This window comes from Ailuropoda melanoleuca, chromosome 2 (genome assembly GCF_002007445.2).
Source record: "Ailuropoda melanoleuca isolate Jingjing chromosome 2, ASM200744v2, whole genome shotgun sequence".
In the NCBI taxonomy this organism is placed as follows: Eukaryota; Metazoa; Chordata; class Mammalia; order Carnivora; family Ursidae; genus Ailuropoda; species Ailuropoda melanoleuca.
In genome coordinates this window covers 197,784,593-197,803,925 of record NC_048219.1, presented here as the reverse complement: position 1 = coordinate 197,803,925, position 19,333 = coordinate 197,784,593, and the positions used below count along the sequence as shown (strand labels likewise).

At 58.2% G+C, this 19,333-nt stretch overlaps 1 long non-coding RNA gene across 1 annotated transcript; it reads right to left on the bottom strand.

Annotated features, from left to right (window-relative positions):
• Window positions 1–15,650: 15,650 nt before the first annotated feature.
• Window positions 15,651–18,184, bottom strand: LOC117796574. The gene is made up of 4 exons (XR_004621142.1): window positions 18,128–18,184; window positions 17,707–17,829; window positions 16,914–17,096; window positions 15,651–16,445 (listed from the first exon to the last, which is right to left on the bottom strand). It is a non-coding gene; the product is annotated as an uncharacterized LOC117796574 (long non-coding RNA).
• Window positions 18,185–19,333: the final 1,149 nt, after the last annotated feature.

The window sequence follows — 19,333 nt, the reverse complement described above, 5'->3', positions numbered from 1 at the left end:
TGGGAAACAGGCCTCATGGGGAAAGCTGCAGAGACAGAAAAGGGGGAGGGCTTATGATTGATGACTGCGGGAGTGCAGGACCCTGCATTCTCAGTGCCCCAAGCAGTGATTGGTGCATGGTAGGTGCCTGATGAACTCAGGGATGCCTGGGTTGACTCATGCTGGATGCAGAGATGTGCCCCTGGCGGAAGCAGGGAACAGCCCTGCAGGCAGAAGAACAAGGGGAGCACAGCACTGGCTTGGGGAGCTGGCGGTGGCCTCAGCACCAGAGAGGTGCTTCCTCCAGCAGGTGGGGCTGGCAGACAGATTAGAGGGAGGGGAAACTGAGGCTGGGTTTGTCTGTTTGCAATCTTCAGTGGCTCTCGTGGGACACTTGGTTGGGTTGCCGGTACCGTGGCTGCGTGGCACCAACAGCCACCTCGTTTCTTTCATTTACAAATGCACAGTGTGAATGGGACTCCCTTCAAACAGCTCTGTCACAGAGTTGACACGTGCAGGGCAGCTGCCTCCGCCAGGCCGGGAATGGGGCTGGGCCCAGGCTCCCCTCCTCCTGGACTCTCCCCAGGCAGCTCAGCCCGGCAGGTGGGTTCTAGAGCGAGTGTGCCAAGAGACAGGAAATGGGGCTGCCACTTCCCACACCTGGGCCCAGAACTGCCCCAGCATCACCTTACCCGTCAAGCAGATGCAAGGCCCGCATTCAAGGCGAGGGAGTTTAGAGCCCATCTCTCCACAGCAGAAGTGCCCAGGAATCTTGGGACCAAGTTTCAAACCATCACAGGAGCAAAAAGCATCTCTGACTGCAATTCTGGGTAAATCAGTTAACGTGTCTATACCACACTTTGACATCGTTGTTCAAAACAATCAGGTTAATACCAGCCAACACTTCCATGTTTCTTCTGTGCTGGTCAGGTTCTAAACACGTACATGCACACCCTTGATCCCCAAGGTGACCCTACAAGGCACTCACATTTGGCACTCCAGCAAACTGAGCCTGGGACATGGAGTCACCCATGTGGGGTTTGAAGCCAGGCAGCGGGGCTCCGGGGTCGTGCTCCCCCCACTCCTCACGCAGCTTCTCCGTCCTGCGCACAGAGCTCAGGAATCACCACCCACGCAGCTGAGCGCCCACGCAGCTGGGTGGCAGGGTGAAGACTGGACCAGTCAGTGCACAAAGATGGGCAAGAAGACCAGGATGAGCTCTGCCCAACGAGCGCTTTCCCGGAGCGTGGTAAAGAGGCACGTCCAGAAAACGGGTACGTGGCCCTTGGGCAGGAAGGTCAACAGCTACATGACCCACCCAGACAGGAACAGGTGTGCACGTGGGTTTATCCTGCAGGAAATATTAACAAGAGCACGTCCAACACCTGGGAGGACCCTGCCGTGTGGACTCCGAGCATCTGTGGTCACCGTGGCTCAGCCCACCGTTTTAGGGTGCCATAAAGAGGGGCGGAACTGGGTACACCCAGAGGAGGAAGGTCTGCTGGAAAGAGGGACCACAGTGGGGAGCCGACAGGAGTGGAATTTGGTGGTACTGGGAGGAGGGAAAGTGTTTGGTTCTNTGCTGGAAAGAGGGACCACAGTGGGGAGCCGACAGGAGTGGAATTTGGTGGTACTGGGAGGAGGGAAAGTGTTTGGTTCTGACAGAACCATGGGCCGAGCAGGATGGGGAGGACGCACGGCTCCCCAGGGAGCAGAAAACAGGTCCTCTGGGCCGGAGGACAGAGCACATGGGGCAAGCAGGGGTCGGGGCAAGGGTGTTCTAGTGCCTGCCCCCCCCCGCCCCCGCCCCCGAAGTCCCTCTGAGCTCATCCACAGAGCTTCAGCAAGCCCACATTCACGCTCGTTCAGTATCTGGGCTGGAGGCATGAACTTGCCCGTGCTGTGACGCGGCTGGGATTGTAGACCTGCCCTCCATGCCTTCCAGTCCCCACCAGCTCACCAAGAAAACCATTTTCAGGACACATTTTCCCAGGACTTCAAAAAATTACCTATAATACGTAGAAGCAGCAGTCAATCCTTCTGTACTTCAGTTTCTTCGAGGAACTATATACGTTGGAAAAACTGAGTGCCGTAAGTAGCAGTGCTGGGAGACAGAGGCACGCCACGTGACCCAGGAAGCTCACAGAGATACGGGGTCACGAACACACCACGGTGGAGGGGAAGATTGAGTCAGGTCTCAGAGGACACGTGAGAGTTTCCCAGGTGGGATGCGGGAAGGGTGCTCCTGTCAGGGGTGAACACATGCAAAGGCACTGGGGCACGTCGCCAGAATAGAGTGCCAAGGTTCTAAGTGACACTGTAGCCAGATCTGAATTCCTTTTGACCCCAAGAATGGAGAAGCAGAGTGAAGGAAACTTCTTAACCCTCCATGGAGAAGACACTGCTCAGTCAGCTTGATCTTACTGTCCCGATCGCTCACACCAGACTACTTCCTGGGGTCCCCCCACCTGCCATGAGCAAGGGAAAGGAGCCCACTCTCCAGACACACCCGTGCAGGACTCCCTTCCTGCTGTTTGGGAAGAGTTCCTCATGTCAGGTGGGCTCTTGCTCCACAGAAAGAGCCCAGGGCTCCCCCGCCTCTGCCAACCAGCTCTCCAGGACACAGCAGACACCCGGCCCCCATCAGCTCTGCCCCAATGACTGTGAAGACTTTTGCTTCAATGTCTGGGGTCGGCTTCTCCATCTATGAAATGAGATGATGAGACCAGATGAAGGAATCCCAAGCTGTCTCCCAGAGATGTCTCAGAAGCCCAGGAGAGAGAAGGGGAGCAGGGGGCAGCAGGGGCTCTACGGGACCTCCCAGGCTCAGCCAGCCCAGCAGAACTGCGTCGTTCATCAGGGCTCTGTACGCACATGCATGAGAACACAAGAGGTGTTGTGGTTGGGCCCGCGGCTCCCCGGCACCCCTCTGACCCTGCTCCTTCGTCCTGCAAGGCCATCTTCCAGTCAGCGAGTCACAGCACTGCACGAAACATAAAGAAAGGCAAAAGTGGTTTGGAAAGGTCAATAAGAAATGCATAATTCAGGGAGCGTGCCTCCCGGAGGGAACGCTGATGCAGGAGATGCGGTGAGAACAGGAAGTGGGTTTTTACCGCAGGAGGAGATGCCAAGCCAACCAGCAGTCACAGAGGTCCAGGGGCACAGCCACGCTCGGTCACCCAGGTCAGCACCTTGGGCCGGTGAGGAAGGATGGATGGAAAGCTGGCGTCCGGAGGGGAAGCCGGGCTGGCTCCTGCCTTCTGACTGCGCACCCAGCTGTTGCCAGGCAACCAGAGATGGAGCGATGGGATCAGACAGGGCGTTTGCTTTTTTCTGGTTAATCAACCAGCTTAAAAGTCACCGGTGTTGCCTGGCTATAGGTCATCCCTGGCTCCCTGATGCCCCCACCTGCCCCGTGCTGGACCCCAGGGAACTCTGGGTCTCTTGGCTGCGTTGGCACAGTATGTGGGAGACAGAGAAGGGACCTAGGCCAGCTTTCAGCCCTCACTGAGAGCTTGGGAAACATACTTAATGAGCAGACTGACCATGCTTGCCTCCCTCGGGCCCCCCTCCCAGGTGGCTGGCCAGGATCACACAAGGCCATTCGGAGCCACGGAACACCGTGGGAAGGAGGGGAGGCAGGCCACTCCTGGCTCTGTGCGTTCACAAGCGTCACCTCTCGGGAGCCCCTCGGTGCCTGTTCACAGGAGACACGAGGACCAGGATGTTTACAAATGGGTCTCACTCCACATTTTCTCTGCAACTTGCGTTCTTCCATTAACAACACATCTTGCAGGTCACCCCAGGTCAATATATGCATAGAGCTTCGTGCTTACAGCTCGGTGGTATTTCATAGTGCAGACATCTCCAGATTTGCTCTTATTCTTTGCAATTTAAATACACACTTGGGTGTGTTTCTCTTCTACCAATAGCTCCTCCCCCAAGCCACGTAGACAGCCACGGGTGAGCACCTACGCTCCCCCCGCACACGTGCGCTCCGGGCACACTCACACTCGCGGTCGCAGCATGATGGGAACAGCTGATGGGCTTGTGGGGAAGGTCAGTCATATGGAGGAGCAGCCTCTCCCCGGGGGAGGCCCCCACACCACCTTGGGGCCCGAGCCTGCCCTGCCCTGGCCTCAGCCCGCAGCTGTACACACTCAGGCTACTGCGGGCACTTCCCCACCCCCGGTGCACCCTCGTCCTGGCCCCTGGGGGAGGAGTGCCCATGCGTGTGTGACCTGGGCCATCCTCTCCCTGTCCCAGCAGCAGGAATGTGGCCCAGGTGGCACTTGTGTCTTCGGGACACAAGGACCTCAGGAGGAAGGCAGGTGGGGAGGCCCTTGCCCTCGGCCGCCTAGCAGCCTGCCCTGGAAATCAGGACTCGGAGGTGAAAATAGAAGGAAGGAGAGGCTTCTTTTTACTTCAATGGAAAATGCCCCAAATGAAGTTTGAAATGAGTGCACAGGCCTGCTTCCAGGGGAACAGCCCCCGGTGGCCTGGGCTGTGAGTCCTGTGGTCTCTGTGCCAATGGGGTGCTGCTTCCAGCTCAAGGAGGCACGCCAGGCAGCGGGCTCCAGCTCCCTGCCACCATCTCTCATGCGCTCAGAGAAGCTCAGGGAAGGCTCTGAGCTGCTTGCACACCCCATGGCTCCCGCCAGCACGGGGTCTGCCAGTGCGGCCCACGCAGCACCCTCGCCCCACTGGGCAGGAAGACCACCTCCAGAGTCATCAGATGTCCCTAGGACGCGATCGCATGGGCCCGGGCCCACATCAGAGTGAGGCTCTGAGGAGCGGCAAGTCAAGGCTTGCTGCAGCCCATTGGTGGGTACGGTCTGCTCCTGTGTCCACTGAGCAAGCATGAGGCTTTTGCAGGCATTGACCAGCAACGCCCCCAGGACAGCCACAGGGCTGGAGCGGACACTGATTCCTCGTATCCCTGCATGCTCTCTGCCAGGAGGAAACGGGCTCACCTCCAAATCCATTCCTGTCCTGATCAGGCTGGGGAGCCCTGCTGAGTGGACGGTCAGAGTCCTGTAGCCTCCATCCCGCGGACATCTGACCACAAGGAGTGAGTCTGCCCGCAGGACAGGAAGAGGGGACGGGGCATTCACCCTCGTGAGGATACATCAGAGCCAGCTTCCCATGGCCTCTACTTTCTGGGCACCCAGCTCTGCACCAGGAATATTCCTGGCCTGCCGCATAGACCCAGGCCAGGGCTCATGCCCAGAGCTGGACAGAAGCCCACTGTGCGTGTTTCAAAGCCCCGGCTGAGCCGTGGTGATTCGTGCAGCCCCTGAACCCCTGTGCAGCCCCGGCTCCAGTCTGCCTGCCGAATCTGTGGAGACATACCTTCAGCAGGGGCAGGGGCTAGAAGGGGCCCCCAATGAGCCAGATTGTCCCCTAACTCACAAGGTGCAGAAATGGAAGCCAGGGAAACCCCTGGGTGTGACCACACAACCACACACAGTGTGACCACACTCAGAGCACCTTGAGCGGTCAGCAGAACTGGCATAGACCAGGGTCTGCTCATTACACCTTCAGTGCAGCACCTGTTTGTAGAAACCATTCTCCGGGGCAATCGTGAAACACACGGGTTCACATGCCCCAGCCCCCTGACCCACCCGCGCCTGCCCCTGGTCCTCACCAGCACCCTGTGGGGTGGGCAGGCAGCCAGCTGGGTTTCAGAGAAGGGCCACGGAGGGTAAGAGGCTCTTCCAGGCAAGGCAGCCAGTACCTGGGAGCAGCTCCACCAGCCGATGTCCACCAGGGGCCACTTACTCTTCTGAAGCCCTCAAACAAAGCTGTCAAGTAGACAGCTATGAATTTTTACACTCATTTTGCAGATAAAGACGCTGAGGCTTGGAGAGTTTCAGCACCACTCAGCAGAAAGAGGAGGATGCGAGCCCAGGTCTGCAGAACAGGGAGTCCGGGATCCGGCCCTGCCGCACACACCCTCGAGCCCTCCGGGGTGAGAAAGCAGTGCATGGCGGGTCCCCGGTGTGTGCATCTGGGTGATAGGCCCCCAGAGACAGTGACACACCTGCACTGCTCTGCCAAGGTGGGCGGGCAGCCCTCGGGCTGGAAGCCAGCGCTTCCTATAACATGAAAATGTCCCGGTGGCGGACAGACCCCTGTCCCGGCCGCAGGCTCAGAGCCCACGGAGGCCGTGCACACTCTGCGCCGGGTGTGTCCCCTGGGTGCCCACGCCACAGTGACGTGCTGAGAGGCCCAGCAGGAGAGCTCTGTGGAGTCAGAGCAGAGTACGGATGCCTCTCTCTGAGGGCAGTCAAGGCAGTAGCTCTGAGCCCAGCTGTACTGTCCTCGGGTTGGCCTCAGGGCAGCCGGACCCGCCCTGGGAGGGACACAGCCCTGTGCTTGCTGCAGTGACCAGCTGGGGAGCAGGCTGCCTCGCCTCCCTCCTGCCAGGGAGAGGTGTGCTTTCCAGCACCCTGGGTGCCCAGCGTATAACAAGCTCTGAGAAAGCTTGTGTCTCCATCTGGAACATTCCAGAAGGTCTTTGTGGAAATCCAGAAGTGAAATTCCTGAAGGACAGTCTTTCCAAAAAACCAGATCCTCTCTGACTCAGGGTGGCTGTGGGCAGCTTTTCCTATTCGCCCCATCCCCAGACTTTAAATTTCTATTTCCATCTGTGTAACGCATGTTCATATGAAGGTACGCAGAACGTGAGACTTGCTCCCTTCTTGTATGCAGACTCCTTTCTAGGGCACGTGGGGGCTCCACCTTCAGGAGACAGGGCCCAGCGCCCACTTGCCCTCCCCCACAGCCTGGAGCCCTGTCCCTATGAGAAAGGGCCAGCCCCCCGGAGAGGCCCCAACCCCCCGACCCACCAGTAGGGCCCCAGCCCCCAGAGCTGCAGGGGGTCGAGATTTGGAACACGTGCTCGTTGTTCGAAGCCGGGTAGCAGGTGAGGGGTCTGCACTGCGTGGTCATCCTCCCATCCCCCGCCCCGGTCTGGGGGGGCCCAGCTCGTCCTGGCTCTGAACCCCTGTGTGGAACTGTTGTCCTGGGAGGTTCCCCTTCTCCCAGGCCCTGAAACTACACACAGACGGGTCCACGGGGGGCTCCCTGGTCTTGGGCCTTGGACCGTCTCTTCTGCCATTGCCACTGTTGGAACTTGCATCTGGTGCACCCGGAGCCCTGGCTCTCCCCCACTCCCCCCTCCACACCGTTCCCACTTCCTTGCTTCTCTATTTCTTCTTCCAGAGGGGTGACTCCATCCTATCCCCACCCCCTGTAAATGTGTATGCGTTTTGTTGACATACATTATAAAATTTATATAATGTATAAATTAAAATATGTGATATGTTAACTANTCCATCCTATCCCCACCCCCTGTAAATGTGTATGCGTTTTGTTGACATACATTATAAAATTTATATAATGTATAAATTAAAATATGTGATATATTAACTATATACAAACAAAATTAATGTATCAATTAAATACATATGTTTTTAATTTCCAAGGGCCCTTTCTTACCCTCTGCTGTTCGTCTTCGTAGTTTTCTCTCATGTCATGTCATGTCATGTCATGTCTCCGAGCCAGACAGAGGCCGCGCAGGCCTTTCCCGACAGTAGCGGCCAGTGGCCCCAGCACTGCAGGGCAGACGGAGGCCGGCTTCACTGTAACTGTTAGTCGTCGGATCCCCATCACAGCTCCGTGAAGGAGGCACCAGCATTGTGCCCATTACACAGATGAGGAACTGAGGGTCACGGGGCCGAGCTTGCACAAGCTTGCGCGGGAAGGGGTGGAACGAGTGGACAAGCTGGTCTCAGGCCACCTCACAGTGGACAGAAGCCCCGGGGCCACCCAGCCCTCGGAGACCGGTCACTCAGCCGCCCACAGTTCCTGTCTAGCAGGTCGGCAGCCTGGGAGCATCAGGCCTCTGGGTCACCCTCCGAGGGAAGGCAAAGGCCAGGAAGGAGCCTGGATGGGGCAGAGACGCGGCATGCAGCAGACAAAGCACCAAATAATTTGCAACGAGCATCTTCAGAAAAATAAAAGACGCCACATCGCTGAGGCAGAGAGGACGGCTATATAAGAGATAAGTGTGCAGAGAGCAGAACAGATTTGGGGAATCAAAAAAAAAAAAAAGCTGGATCAAGAAAGGCTCCACAGAAGGTTTGAAAGAGGAAGTTCAGCTACTATTGCTGAAGAGGGTGATGGGAAGTGGGAGAGAAAAGATAAGAACATGGTAAGAGCTTGAGCATGGAGTCCGGAGCAAGAGGAGGGAGAACACGGAGGGGACAGACTATCAAAGAGTGGTTTTTGCAGGAAGAGTTCGAAGATCCTCAGTGTCTGAATGGAAAGGGCCCCCAAGCCCCACCACAAAGGGTGCAGACGGCCCAGCGCCAGGCAGACGGCGGAATCAAGAGAAAACCACCAAGTTCCCACGGACACAAAGTGGCTCCCGCAGAGGGTGAGGGTTCGCAGGGCCACGGACGTCTGGAGAATGCGGAGCTGGGAAGAGCCCCCGAGAGTGCTGGGGGCACTTAATTAAAATAACCTTTCATGTGGAGTTCCACCTCAGCTTCTGTACAAATCAAATGCAAGAGGAAAACAGTCCAGACATGAAAGGTCTCAAAGAGCTAGAATGTCCACGAGGTGCAAACCTAGAGAAGAAGAGGTGGGATTCAGGGAAGAGGGGGCGCCGCGTGCTAGGCTGGCTCTGGCGGGGGAGTCCACGGCTGTGCCCCGGGCGACCCGGAGGACAAAGGGCTCCCACAGGGGAAGGACTGTCACCCCAGTGGAGTTTGGAAGAAATTAAATAGGAACGTGGAAAACCAAGTACATGGGGTGGGGTGGAGGGAGGCCCTTCTTAATCCCAGAGACACTGAAACGTGCAGGGGAGCACACGTCACGGTGGGGAGCCGGGCACCGCGAGGCATTCTGTAAGCACTTGACCCGTTGTTCAGAATTGTCGGGTATCTACATTCGGAGGATGGCGGGTGACTCGTCCTCCACAACAGAAGTCACAGATAGCGTTTGTGGCGGAGGCCAGACACATGCTCACCCGCTGTCCCACGTCCCTCCGTGCACGGACTACAGTTCCCAGCCTCCCTGCACATAGGTCGGGGCACATGACTGGCTCCAGCCAATGGGAAGTGTTTCCTGCATTATGTCCGTGAGTCTTCCAGGTACCCTCTGAGCTGGGTAACCCTGTTACCCTGTTGTACGATGAGCCGTCTGAAGGGTCAGGGTTACTAAGGGCCCACCCACAGGTCTGAGCCTGGCCAGCAGAGCCCACAGCTGCTTCGTCACCAGGCACCTTTCCCTGAAGCTCCAGGTGCACCCACGGGTCTCAGCAGCCCTGAGGCCGACGGCACACCTGTTCTCACCCTGCCTGGGAACAGGGAGGTGCGGGGCTCCTCTGGGGCCTGCCAGGTGGCCTCTGGCTCCAGGCCTGGCGTCCTTCCCTCAGGCCAAGGGCGGAGTCAGAGGGCTTCCCCTCTCTGGGCATCCCAGCCCCGGACGGCTGCCTTGTCTAATTCTTTGTGGCCTCACATTTCTGGGAGCTAGCAGGACTGGGGTGCTCTTCCTGTCCCCCTGGGGCAGTGAGGTTACCCCTCCAGCTGGGCAGACGCTAAGCCCCTTGTTTCTGTTCAAACCACTTCCGTTTTGATGAAACCAAATAAACGGGGCAAGCTGGCTACCCCAACCCAGAAGACAGGGAAAGGGTCTCCCCGGGTCTAGAATCCGCCAAGTTAACAAGTTTCTGACTCACATTGTTTATGGAATAACTTTGAAATCCAAGACCCTGTGAGAGAAAATACTAAACCCCCTCACCTGTGTAAAGGCTCCCGTCCAGTCTACGGGTCTTAGTGAACGCTCTTGCTAACGTAAGCAAGCAGGAACCGCCCGTCACGGGCAGGGGCCACGGGCTAATTCTTCACTGGCCTGAAACCCGGGGCTGGGAGTCGGAGGAATGACGCCGTCAGTGCCGGGCAGCCGGCTCCGCGTGTCGTTGGCAGCGTGCCTTCCCGTTCCCCGCTGGCCTTGCCGTCCTCCTAACACACGCGTCCCACCCGCTGTAGCTCTGGAAAAGGAGGCACTTCTGGAGTCGGGCAGACAGACTGGGTGGAAAACCCCAGTCCCCCACCCCAGAATGAAGCCCCAGGGGGCCCAGAGCCTCTCTGAACGGCAGGATCACGAGTCCATCAATTGCTTGAGGTGGTGGATCGGGGCTGAGTCGTGTTCAATGTGCTCGGATGAGTTCACAGACACGTGCTATTCCTCGATTGAGGCTTGATGACGGATGGATTGATTCCCCTTGCTCAATTCACAGAATGATTTCAAGCCACTTACAAGTCGCAGATTTTGGAACAATAGACCAACATCTCCCCAGTTCCCTCCCCCCACACACCTGCTCCTGGCAGCCGCTGCTCCAGTCTCTGGTTCCACGAGTGGGACTTTTCAAGACGCCACAAAAAGTGAGATCACGCAAGCATTCCCTTCTTCTCGTGGCTAAATCATGTCCCATTGTACGTGCAGACCACGTCTTCTTTACCCATCCGTCAACAGACGCGCCGGTTGCTCCCACAGCTTGGCTGCGTGAACACGGGGTGCACGGCCCTGCAAGGCACTGATTGCCCTTCTTGGGGATGACTACCCAGAAGTGGGATTGCTGGATCATAGGGTCGTTCTATTTTCAATTCTTTGAGGACCCTTCACACTGTTTTCCTCGTGGAGGCACCATTTTGCATTCCCACCAACAGAGTACTGGTCAAAGCGTACAAACATCCCTCGTGCAGGAGGAATGAGCTCCAGAGACCTCACACGAGCATCGTGCTGGCTGTTGTTAACAGCACCGTCCTGTATGCTGGGAATTTGCTAGAAAGTAGATCGCAGGTGCGTTCACCACACACAAAGATCGGTAACGGCGTGAGGAGACAGAGATGTTACTGGCTTGATTGTGGTGATCATTTCTCAGTGCCTACATATGTCAAAATACCATGTGATAGATCTTAAATATAGGTGATTTTATTTTTTTTTTTTTTAGAAAACAGACCAAATCTGGATGAAGGGGAAATAAGAGTAGCCACAGACCGTGGCTGGACACAGTGGGCAGCTCGCTTCTGTATTTCACGGCCACCAAAGCCAACAGGACACAGGTTTGGGGCAGGAGAGCCGGGGGATCCCAGGCGAGTGACGTGTACGCTCAAACTTGATTACTCCAGCCTCCACGCTTGTCCACAGGGATCGAACCCTCAAGTGCCTGGACCCTGGGATTTGGGGTTTCTGTTCCCCCTGTGACAGATTTCTGAACACACCTGTGCAGTTGCAAAGCGCACTGTGAACACCGTGAGGCAGAAGGTGATCGAGATTGTGGCGGCAATGACGGTCGGAGGCCTGACCCTGGTGGCCTGGAAGGTGGGCAGGTGTTCGAGCCACAGCTGCAAACGCCCAGCGGGCCAGCGCAGGGCCCACAGGGCAGAGGGTGGGACCCTCGAGCAACAGAGATGGAGCCCCAGGTCCCCGCCCCTCTGGGCCGTGTTCTCCCACTGGAAGCTAAGGAAATCGGGCTGATGGGCCTCAGTGCTTCCTCCCACCCTGGAAGCAGAAACGGCCTCAGTGTGACCCCGCCTGGCCCCCCTGTGCCCCTGCAGCTGTTTCCAGAAGCTTCTGTGGGTCCAGGCGCACAATCGGGAGCTGGTAAGGAAGGAGTCTGGACATCAGGGGACACCTCCTCACCACCGAGTTCCCGATCCTTCCAGGACCACTGCGGGACGACCCGGAACCTGCCCACAGCCCGGGCGGCACCAGGGCCCATTCCCGGGGGCTGGCCCCCCTGTCTGCAACGAGTCTGGGCCTGGGGCTCAGAGCGCAGACCTCGCTTCACGTCCGAGCTCTGGAGGCTCCAGCAGCAGCGGGAGGGCTCCGCGGGACGGCAGGAAAAGGAGCGTTCATCTCTGCCTGAGCTCCCACCTGCAGCCTCCTCTGGCCTCCACCACCAGCAAGGCCGCTGTGTGAACTGGGGCAAGCGGGTCATTCACCCGCCGCTGCCCCGGCCCTCGCCTTCTCCCTGGAGAGGGAGCCAGGTACCCGAGGCCCGGCCTGCTGAGAACCCTCACCGCACGCTTTGCAGGCAGGAGCTGTGAAAGACTGAGCGGAGCACAGACAGCCGCCGTCTCTGGGGGAAGCATCCTCTTAAGTAAAACCATCGTAGATCTTTCCTCTTGACAAGGAGACGGCAGCGCGGGGCAGACGGGAATCGATCCCTCCTGGCGCTCAGATGGGTCCTGATCATTCCCTTCACAGATGTCAGATGCTGAGCAGCAAGACGCCTCCCCTACCCTGTCCTCTGAGGGTCTTTGAAGGTGGTTGCAAATGGAGGGAAGTTGGGGAGACAGGAGAGCCCGTGGTCAGCAGCGCTGCACAAGCCCTTCTGGTTTTCATCTTCCGTGTGGGGGCCGCACGCCCCGCAAGGGGGAGGCACGCCCCGCAAGGGGGAGGCATGGCTGCCCAGCCCGTCCTGCAGGGCTCCAGGGGCCCCGCCTGCCCTTGCTGGGCCCAGTGCCCCCCTCTGCCTACACCCGGTATGGCTCCCGGCAGCACTGCAGCCACGGGACACCGGAGAGTGGATTGAGGACCTGTTCCACATCCATCCGACAGGTGACCCGGGCACCTGGGCTGACAACTGGAGTGAGGTCCCAGGGTGCACACCCCCCTCCCGGCTGCATCTGCGGCCTGGTGTGGCCTGAGGCAGCGCTCCACACTCGCCCCTGCATGTCTGCACAGGCCCGTCTGGCTCTCCCAGTGGCCACTGCGGGGGGCATCCTGCAGACGCATTCTCAGCGGACCCTGGCCCCACGCCCAGGGAGGCATCTCCCTCTGCCTGTTGCTGGGAAGAGGACCGCCTTCCAAGCCGGTGCGCCTCCTGGAGCCAGGACCTTGCCTGCAGCAGCCTGTCCAGCGCAAGGCCGGTCACCCAAATTCTCCACGGTGTCCTGCGGCTCAGGGGTCTATGTCGAACTCTGAAGGGGCCCATGCCCATCACTGTGCTGATGCCTTTCCCAACTCCCATAGAATTTCAGTCCACATCCTCACTGCACACTGCAGACTTAACTTCCCAAATCTCTGAGATGAGGACCAAGATTGGGATTGACAACCAGGGCTGGAGGGCTGTCTCTGGCTGCATCCCAGACAAGGGCTATTCCAGGCTGGGCCCGTGGGAGCCTCCCCACCAGAATGAGCCCATCGCCACCAAGCCAAGCTAAGCAGTCCAGCCCGAAGAGTCTCATCCCAAAGGTGGAGGCGTGGGGGGAACTTTTGGTTAATCCACAACAAGTTTGAGAGCTGAAGTAACAGTCTCTCAAGTTTCAAGGCAACCACCCACTGCTTTAAATGTGAAACAGGAATCCTGAGCTATATAAGGTTCTAAGGGTTGGGATGACAGAGCTAGCCCCAGGCTGACCCCAGCCGCAAGCCCACAGCATCCCGCAGAGCTGTTGGGCCGAAAGGGCGGGCTCCCGTGGCACCAAGCCACAAAGAAGAGTCTGCAGAAGTTTCCGGAACCAGCTGCTTCCTCCTCTGCCCATCTCACTGATTGCCCGTGCTGTGGCCTAGTTAGCAACAGGGTCCTAAGCACCCCACCAAGGTAGCCCTACTGAGCACCCCATTGTCCTGCCCATGCTGTTGGGGCCCCGTGACCCTGGGGTGCAGGGAAAGTGGGGAGACAGGCTCCCCACTGGCGAGGCCCCCCTATTGCAGCCCGTCGGGAAGCAGGATGTTTGCCCCCCTCCCAGCGCACCTGTGGCACAGCTGTGGGGCAGAGGGTCGGCTCAGCCTTCCCTGAGAGCCCCAGACCCCCGCACGCAAGCGTCCACTTGGCTGGTGGGCCTCCTCCTCCCTTCTTGGAAAAACTGCTCCGCTGAGGGGAAGGTCACTGTCCAAACCCAGTTATTCCCTGTGGCGGGCGATGTGTCCGCTTGGCTGGTCATGCTGCCCAGTTGTTTGGTCAAACATCTGTCCAGATGTGGCCGAAGTCATGCTTTTTTAGGTGAGATTCATATTTACAATCAGTTGACCCCAAGTAAAGCGGGTGACCCTCTGGCACGTGTCTGAGCGTCAGCCAATCGGTCTTCAAAGACAAGCCGGGGAAGAAGGAGTCCTGCTCCCACCTCAACATCACCCTTACCCGATCTCCCCTGCCGGCCGGCCCCGCACACTCCAGACTCACCGCACCCCACAAGCTCAGGAGGTCCGTGTGTGTCCTACGGGCCCCACTCCTGCAGAGGACGCTGGCTGTTGCAGCCCGTATGGCCCGCTAGCGACAGAAGACAGAGACGAAGGCCTAGCTACATAGACACGAACGCAGGAAGTCAGGATTTTCTGTTTTACTGAAGAGCCTGGAATGGCCAGATGAGAAGGACCCAGAGACCCGTTAGATCTTCCCGGGAAGCTGCCCTGAGGCCCCAGTGACGCCTGCCACGGAGGCAGAAGGTGGGGGGAGGCTCTGTGCCGCCGTGGAGGGGGCGCCATGCGGGGGCCAAGCCTCCCTTGAGAGGCTTCGAATCTCCTGTCCATGTGGTGGTGAGAGATGGCGTGCAACCCCTCCAGCCTCCCTGTGCCCACAGAGGGTGACACCTGTTCTAGACCGAATCTCTGTCCCCCCCAAATCCACATGTTGGGGTCCTAGCCCCCCGGGGGATGCTGCTTGCAGGCGGGCCTTCAGGAGTCGATCAGGGTTGAATGCGGTCATGCAACTGGGGCCCAGGATTAGAGCCTCGTCAGAAAGGACAGTGGAGATCTCCCTGTTCGCCCCGCCGTGTGAGGACACGTGAAGGGCAGCTGCGTGCGGGCCACGGAGGAGCCTTCACAGGAATCCCGTCTGCTGGCCCCTGGATCCTGGGCTTCCAGCGTCCAGACTGAGAAATAAATGCCTAGGGTGTAGACCAGGGGATCCAGGCCCCATTCCTTGAGCGGCTGCCATGTGGCAGAAGGAGTATTGACCTTGGAGTCCAAGGAAAGGGGTGAAGAACAGACTCAAGGATCCCGGCTGGTGGCCACAGCAGACGGCACATTCTCTGGCCCCCTGTCTGCAACTGCACACAGTGAGGCCGAGGGCCACCTGTCCCATTGCTGCGTGTGGATCGAGTGAGGGGACATGTTCTGTAAACCGTGCTGCACAGGCCTTCTTCCTGAACACCCCCAGGGCCCAGAATTGACGTCTTAAGGGCACAGAGTTTCATCTGAGAGGAAGCCACCAAGGACCACCTGTGATGAGGGGAGCCCCCCAGCCGTGGGAAGCTGCCAGGAAAGCTGTCCTCTAAAGGGCCCGTCCACTCCGAGGCCAGCACCCTCCCGCGGGCATGGAGGGGGGGCTATTCCACACTTGGCTCCTGTGCGGTCATGGCGGACCGCAGCCAAGAACCACACCGGCCATGTGGCACCCAGGGCTGTGGCTGCCATGTGGCACCCAGGGCTGTGGCTGCCCCGTGGCCTCTGAGGGACTATCTGACTCAAGCTGCTCTCTGACAGCCCAGACATCATCTCTGAGGCCCATCACCACCACCCCCCCACCCGTCTGCCCCAAGTGCCAGGATGGAGGGAAGGGTGAGCGTGGAACAGGAGAGGAAGGCTGGCGGAGTGCAGCCTGGTCTCCCTGCCACTGGCATGGGCATAACTTACCAGAAATGAACGTGCCCTTGGAGGCAGCCGGGGGCACACATCACAGAATTACATGCCCCACCCAGGAGACCTAGTGTCTGTGACCTCACTGTCCATCCTTGTTCGTTCACCTGTCTGGACGAAGAATCACAAACACCCTAAGGGTCCAGCCAGTGTCGTTCTGTATCCAGCAAGTGCGCCCACAAAACTCTGACTGCCACCAGCAGGCAGGGGAGGCTAATTTAAAGCATCAATGCAAACATCACTGACACCCATCTCAATCAAAAACCAATAATTGCAAACCAACCACAAAAAAACCGAACTTCGGGCAACACTATTTCATTCAACAAACATTTCTGAACATCAAGCATGCGTCAGGCCTACTTTCTAATAAGCGAATGATCAAGAAAATCTGAGCCGTGCCTCAGCACCGTGCGGGCAGGGAAGCAGGGGTGCCAAGGGGAGAGGCAGAGCCCCCGCCCTCCCGGAGGAAGTTGGGTTTTCGAGCGCACGGTCTGAAGCCGCTGCTGGGCACCGACGAGCCAGGACGGGTGGCTGCCTCTCAAGGCCGCTCCCAGGTTGAGATCCAATGGACAGAACCACACGGTGTCTACCAGGAGGCCCGGCAGCTGGTTCTGTAACTGCCCCTCTCCGGCACATCAAGGGCAGTCAAGGGCGTCAAGGTTCTCCTGTGATTCTGGATCCTTCTCCCCATCACATGGCCTGCGTCCGAACGGCCTGTTTCGCCCTCCACAGGGGAAAGCTGGCCCCTGGGACCCCAGCTGTGCGGTGGGCCACTTCGGGTGGGCTGCCCAAGAAAGCCCAGGTCTGCTCTAAGGGAAAGAGAACGTTCTGTTTGGATCTGAAAGCATGGCCTCAGGCTAAGAGACCAAGCCACTCACTTCTGTGGCTTCCAGGACCTTCAGGATAAAGCAAACTCTCTAACATTAACACTGCAAATACGACGTCCACTTCCTGCCCTCCCCGAACAACTGAGAAAACAGACAAACTATAGAAACAACGGGTTTCAAGACACTGGGCGTCAGGGCACAGAGGACAGCAATCCTGATGGGACACAAAGGGCAAGGGGGCTGTGGTGGGCTCCAGGCCACAGCACAGGGAGGGCAGACACAGCAGCTGGGGCTGTCCCGTGAGAGCCCGGCACGGGTGACAGCCGCGTCTGCAGACGGGCAGAGGCCCCTCCAGGGCCCTGCTGAGCACCGAGGAGTGCAGGCATGTGAAGAAACCGCCCAGACTGGAGAAAGAGCCCCCCAAACGGCTGGGGGGACAGCCACACTCACACAGCCAGGAGCAGCTCGCTCGCCCGCCGTCGCCGGGCACCGGTCGGGGCTCAGACGCGCTGTGCCAGCCGGCCGTGGGCTGCTCCGGCCGCCTCAGCACGCTGCCCAGCAAGACGCAGAGTCGCAGTGTTTCCTGCTCCCCCCGAGCCTGGGGTCTGTGGGTAGTGCCCGTCCGCTACCAGACTGGGGATGAAGCAGGAAAATGGAACCCGGGATGAGGCGAAAATTCACTGGAGACCAACCCAAGGGTAGCACAGATGATAGACTCGGTTAGAAGGGGCCAGTGACAGAGCCTCAAAAGTGTTGACGAGGCTAGAGGAGCGGCCGCGGTGAGAAGAGAGCCAGCGGAGTCGCCAAGAGCAGGGAAATGCACAGCCGGCGGACTTCAGGGGTGAGAGAAGCTGGGTCCCCGGGGTTGACAGCAGCTGCGACGCTGCCAAGGAGAAGGCCAGTGACCTTGAAACACAGCCACGGGAACTCTCCAAAATGAACCCTGGAGAGCAAAACGCTGGAGGAGAACAGACAGCACATCAGAGGCGGGGAGATGGCCTCTGGCAGCTCAAACAGATCACTGCCTTGGGCACTGCCTGGAGCAGCCTGTCCCCAGCCCCCGGGCATCAAAACAGGGAGGAAAGACGGGTTTACAGACCAAGGGATGGGTTGGCCTAAGCTAGGAGAGAGCCATCGACAGCAGCCACACCCGGCCCGCCTCCCCACCCTGCTGCCCCCAGAGCTGCAGCCCTACTGTGCACACACGTGTGCAACACTCATGCCCGTGCGCACATGCACATACCAGTCCCTCCCTGCATGGGGAGTGGAAGACCCCAGGGAAGGTCGGGGTCTATCCCGCTCACTCACGGTGGGGGTCACACAGACCGCAGGAGGAACCTCTCACGGTCAGGACAGCATGCCTCCGCTGCTTGCCAAGAAGGAGGTGGGCAAAGCATCCGTGGTCAGTTGGCCAAGGCAACCAATCCCCGCCCAACCCCCCCTCCCCCGGTCTGGGCATCTGCTCCACAGTGCACCAGGAGAGGCCTTGGAGTCCAGAGAGAAGCCCCTGCCCGCTTTCTGCCCAGGAGAGGGAGGAAGGGGGCAGCCGCTGTGCAGCGAGGATCCCTGGGACCACCAGGAAATGTCCCTGAGGGGCAGGTGAGGGAGGGGCTGGGGGCAGAGCTGGGAGCCCAATGGAACCACGCAGGCAGGCAAGTCCCCACCTGGGAGAGCCTGCTGGCCGAGGCAGGGGAGCGCAGGGGCCTCCGCTCTCTCGCTCTCTCGTTTCTAAAAGAAAGGCGCAATCTCACAGACACGCACTTCCCTCCGAGAGAGGTGGCGCACAGCAGAGTTTCCTGTTAGCACTGCTCTCAATCAGACTTAACACTGTGCCCTGGGACAAAAATAGACTTCATTCCAAATCTCATTTCGAGAGAAACACACAATGTAAATAAAGAGAAAGAAATGAATTGCTAATTAAATCCTCTTTAAATTTAGTATAAGATTAAACAGAAACTTATAGAATCTGCAAGTTGGCACGCGGTAAATTTTTTCCCCCGAAAACTGCTAATTTAGAAGTGATGCACTGACTTAGCCACGACTTGATATTGCTATTCTGAATAACGCGCCTGGGGAGATTCCGAGCGAGGCCCCGAGGGTGAGTTTTATTCCTGGAGCACGTCTGCTTCTCCCGAAGGAACAGGTTGCACAGAGGGTGACCGGGACCACCTGAGATCAGAGAAGAGCCCCTTTTGCCCTGGAAATCTGCGTCCAGAAATAAATTCAAAGAAATAAGCCAGCAGAAGCACAGGCAGGCTTTATCTCTGAAGAGGGGGGCGGGGGGGCTGCAGGGGCGCGGCGAGCGGCGGTACGTGCCAGGGCACCTGTGATCTCAGGAACAGAGGCTGCTCTGAGCTGAGTCCTGTGGAAAGGGACCAGGTGGTTACATTACGCGTCCCCTCTCTGAAGGGTTCTAAACAGAAAGGCGTAGTCCCTCCCTGGCCCCTTCCCTAACTTCCCAGCCATCCGCACCCCCCAGCTGCTTGGACCCCTCGCTCTGGGTCCCCCAGCTCTGACCCAGCTCTGCCCACAGCCCCGACTTTCCCCTCCTCCCCTTCACCCCTCCTCCGACCTGTCTCTTGCCTGCTCCTGATTTTGCACCACGGCCGTCTGGCTCAGGGCCAGCAAAGACCATGTGCGGGCACACACGTGTGTATTTGTGGCCATGCACCAATATGGTATATTTTTAAACTTCAATTAAAAAAAGGGAAAAAAAGAAAAAAATTCAGTATTTATTATAGGTTGTATTTGCCATCAATTTTATTTTATTTATTTTATTTCCATTAATAAATAGTTTTGAGTTTTGGATTAAAAGTGCCTTTGAACAGTACATGCGGCTTGATCTTTGTCTTTATTTTTTTATTTTTTTA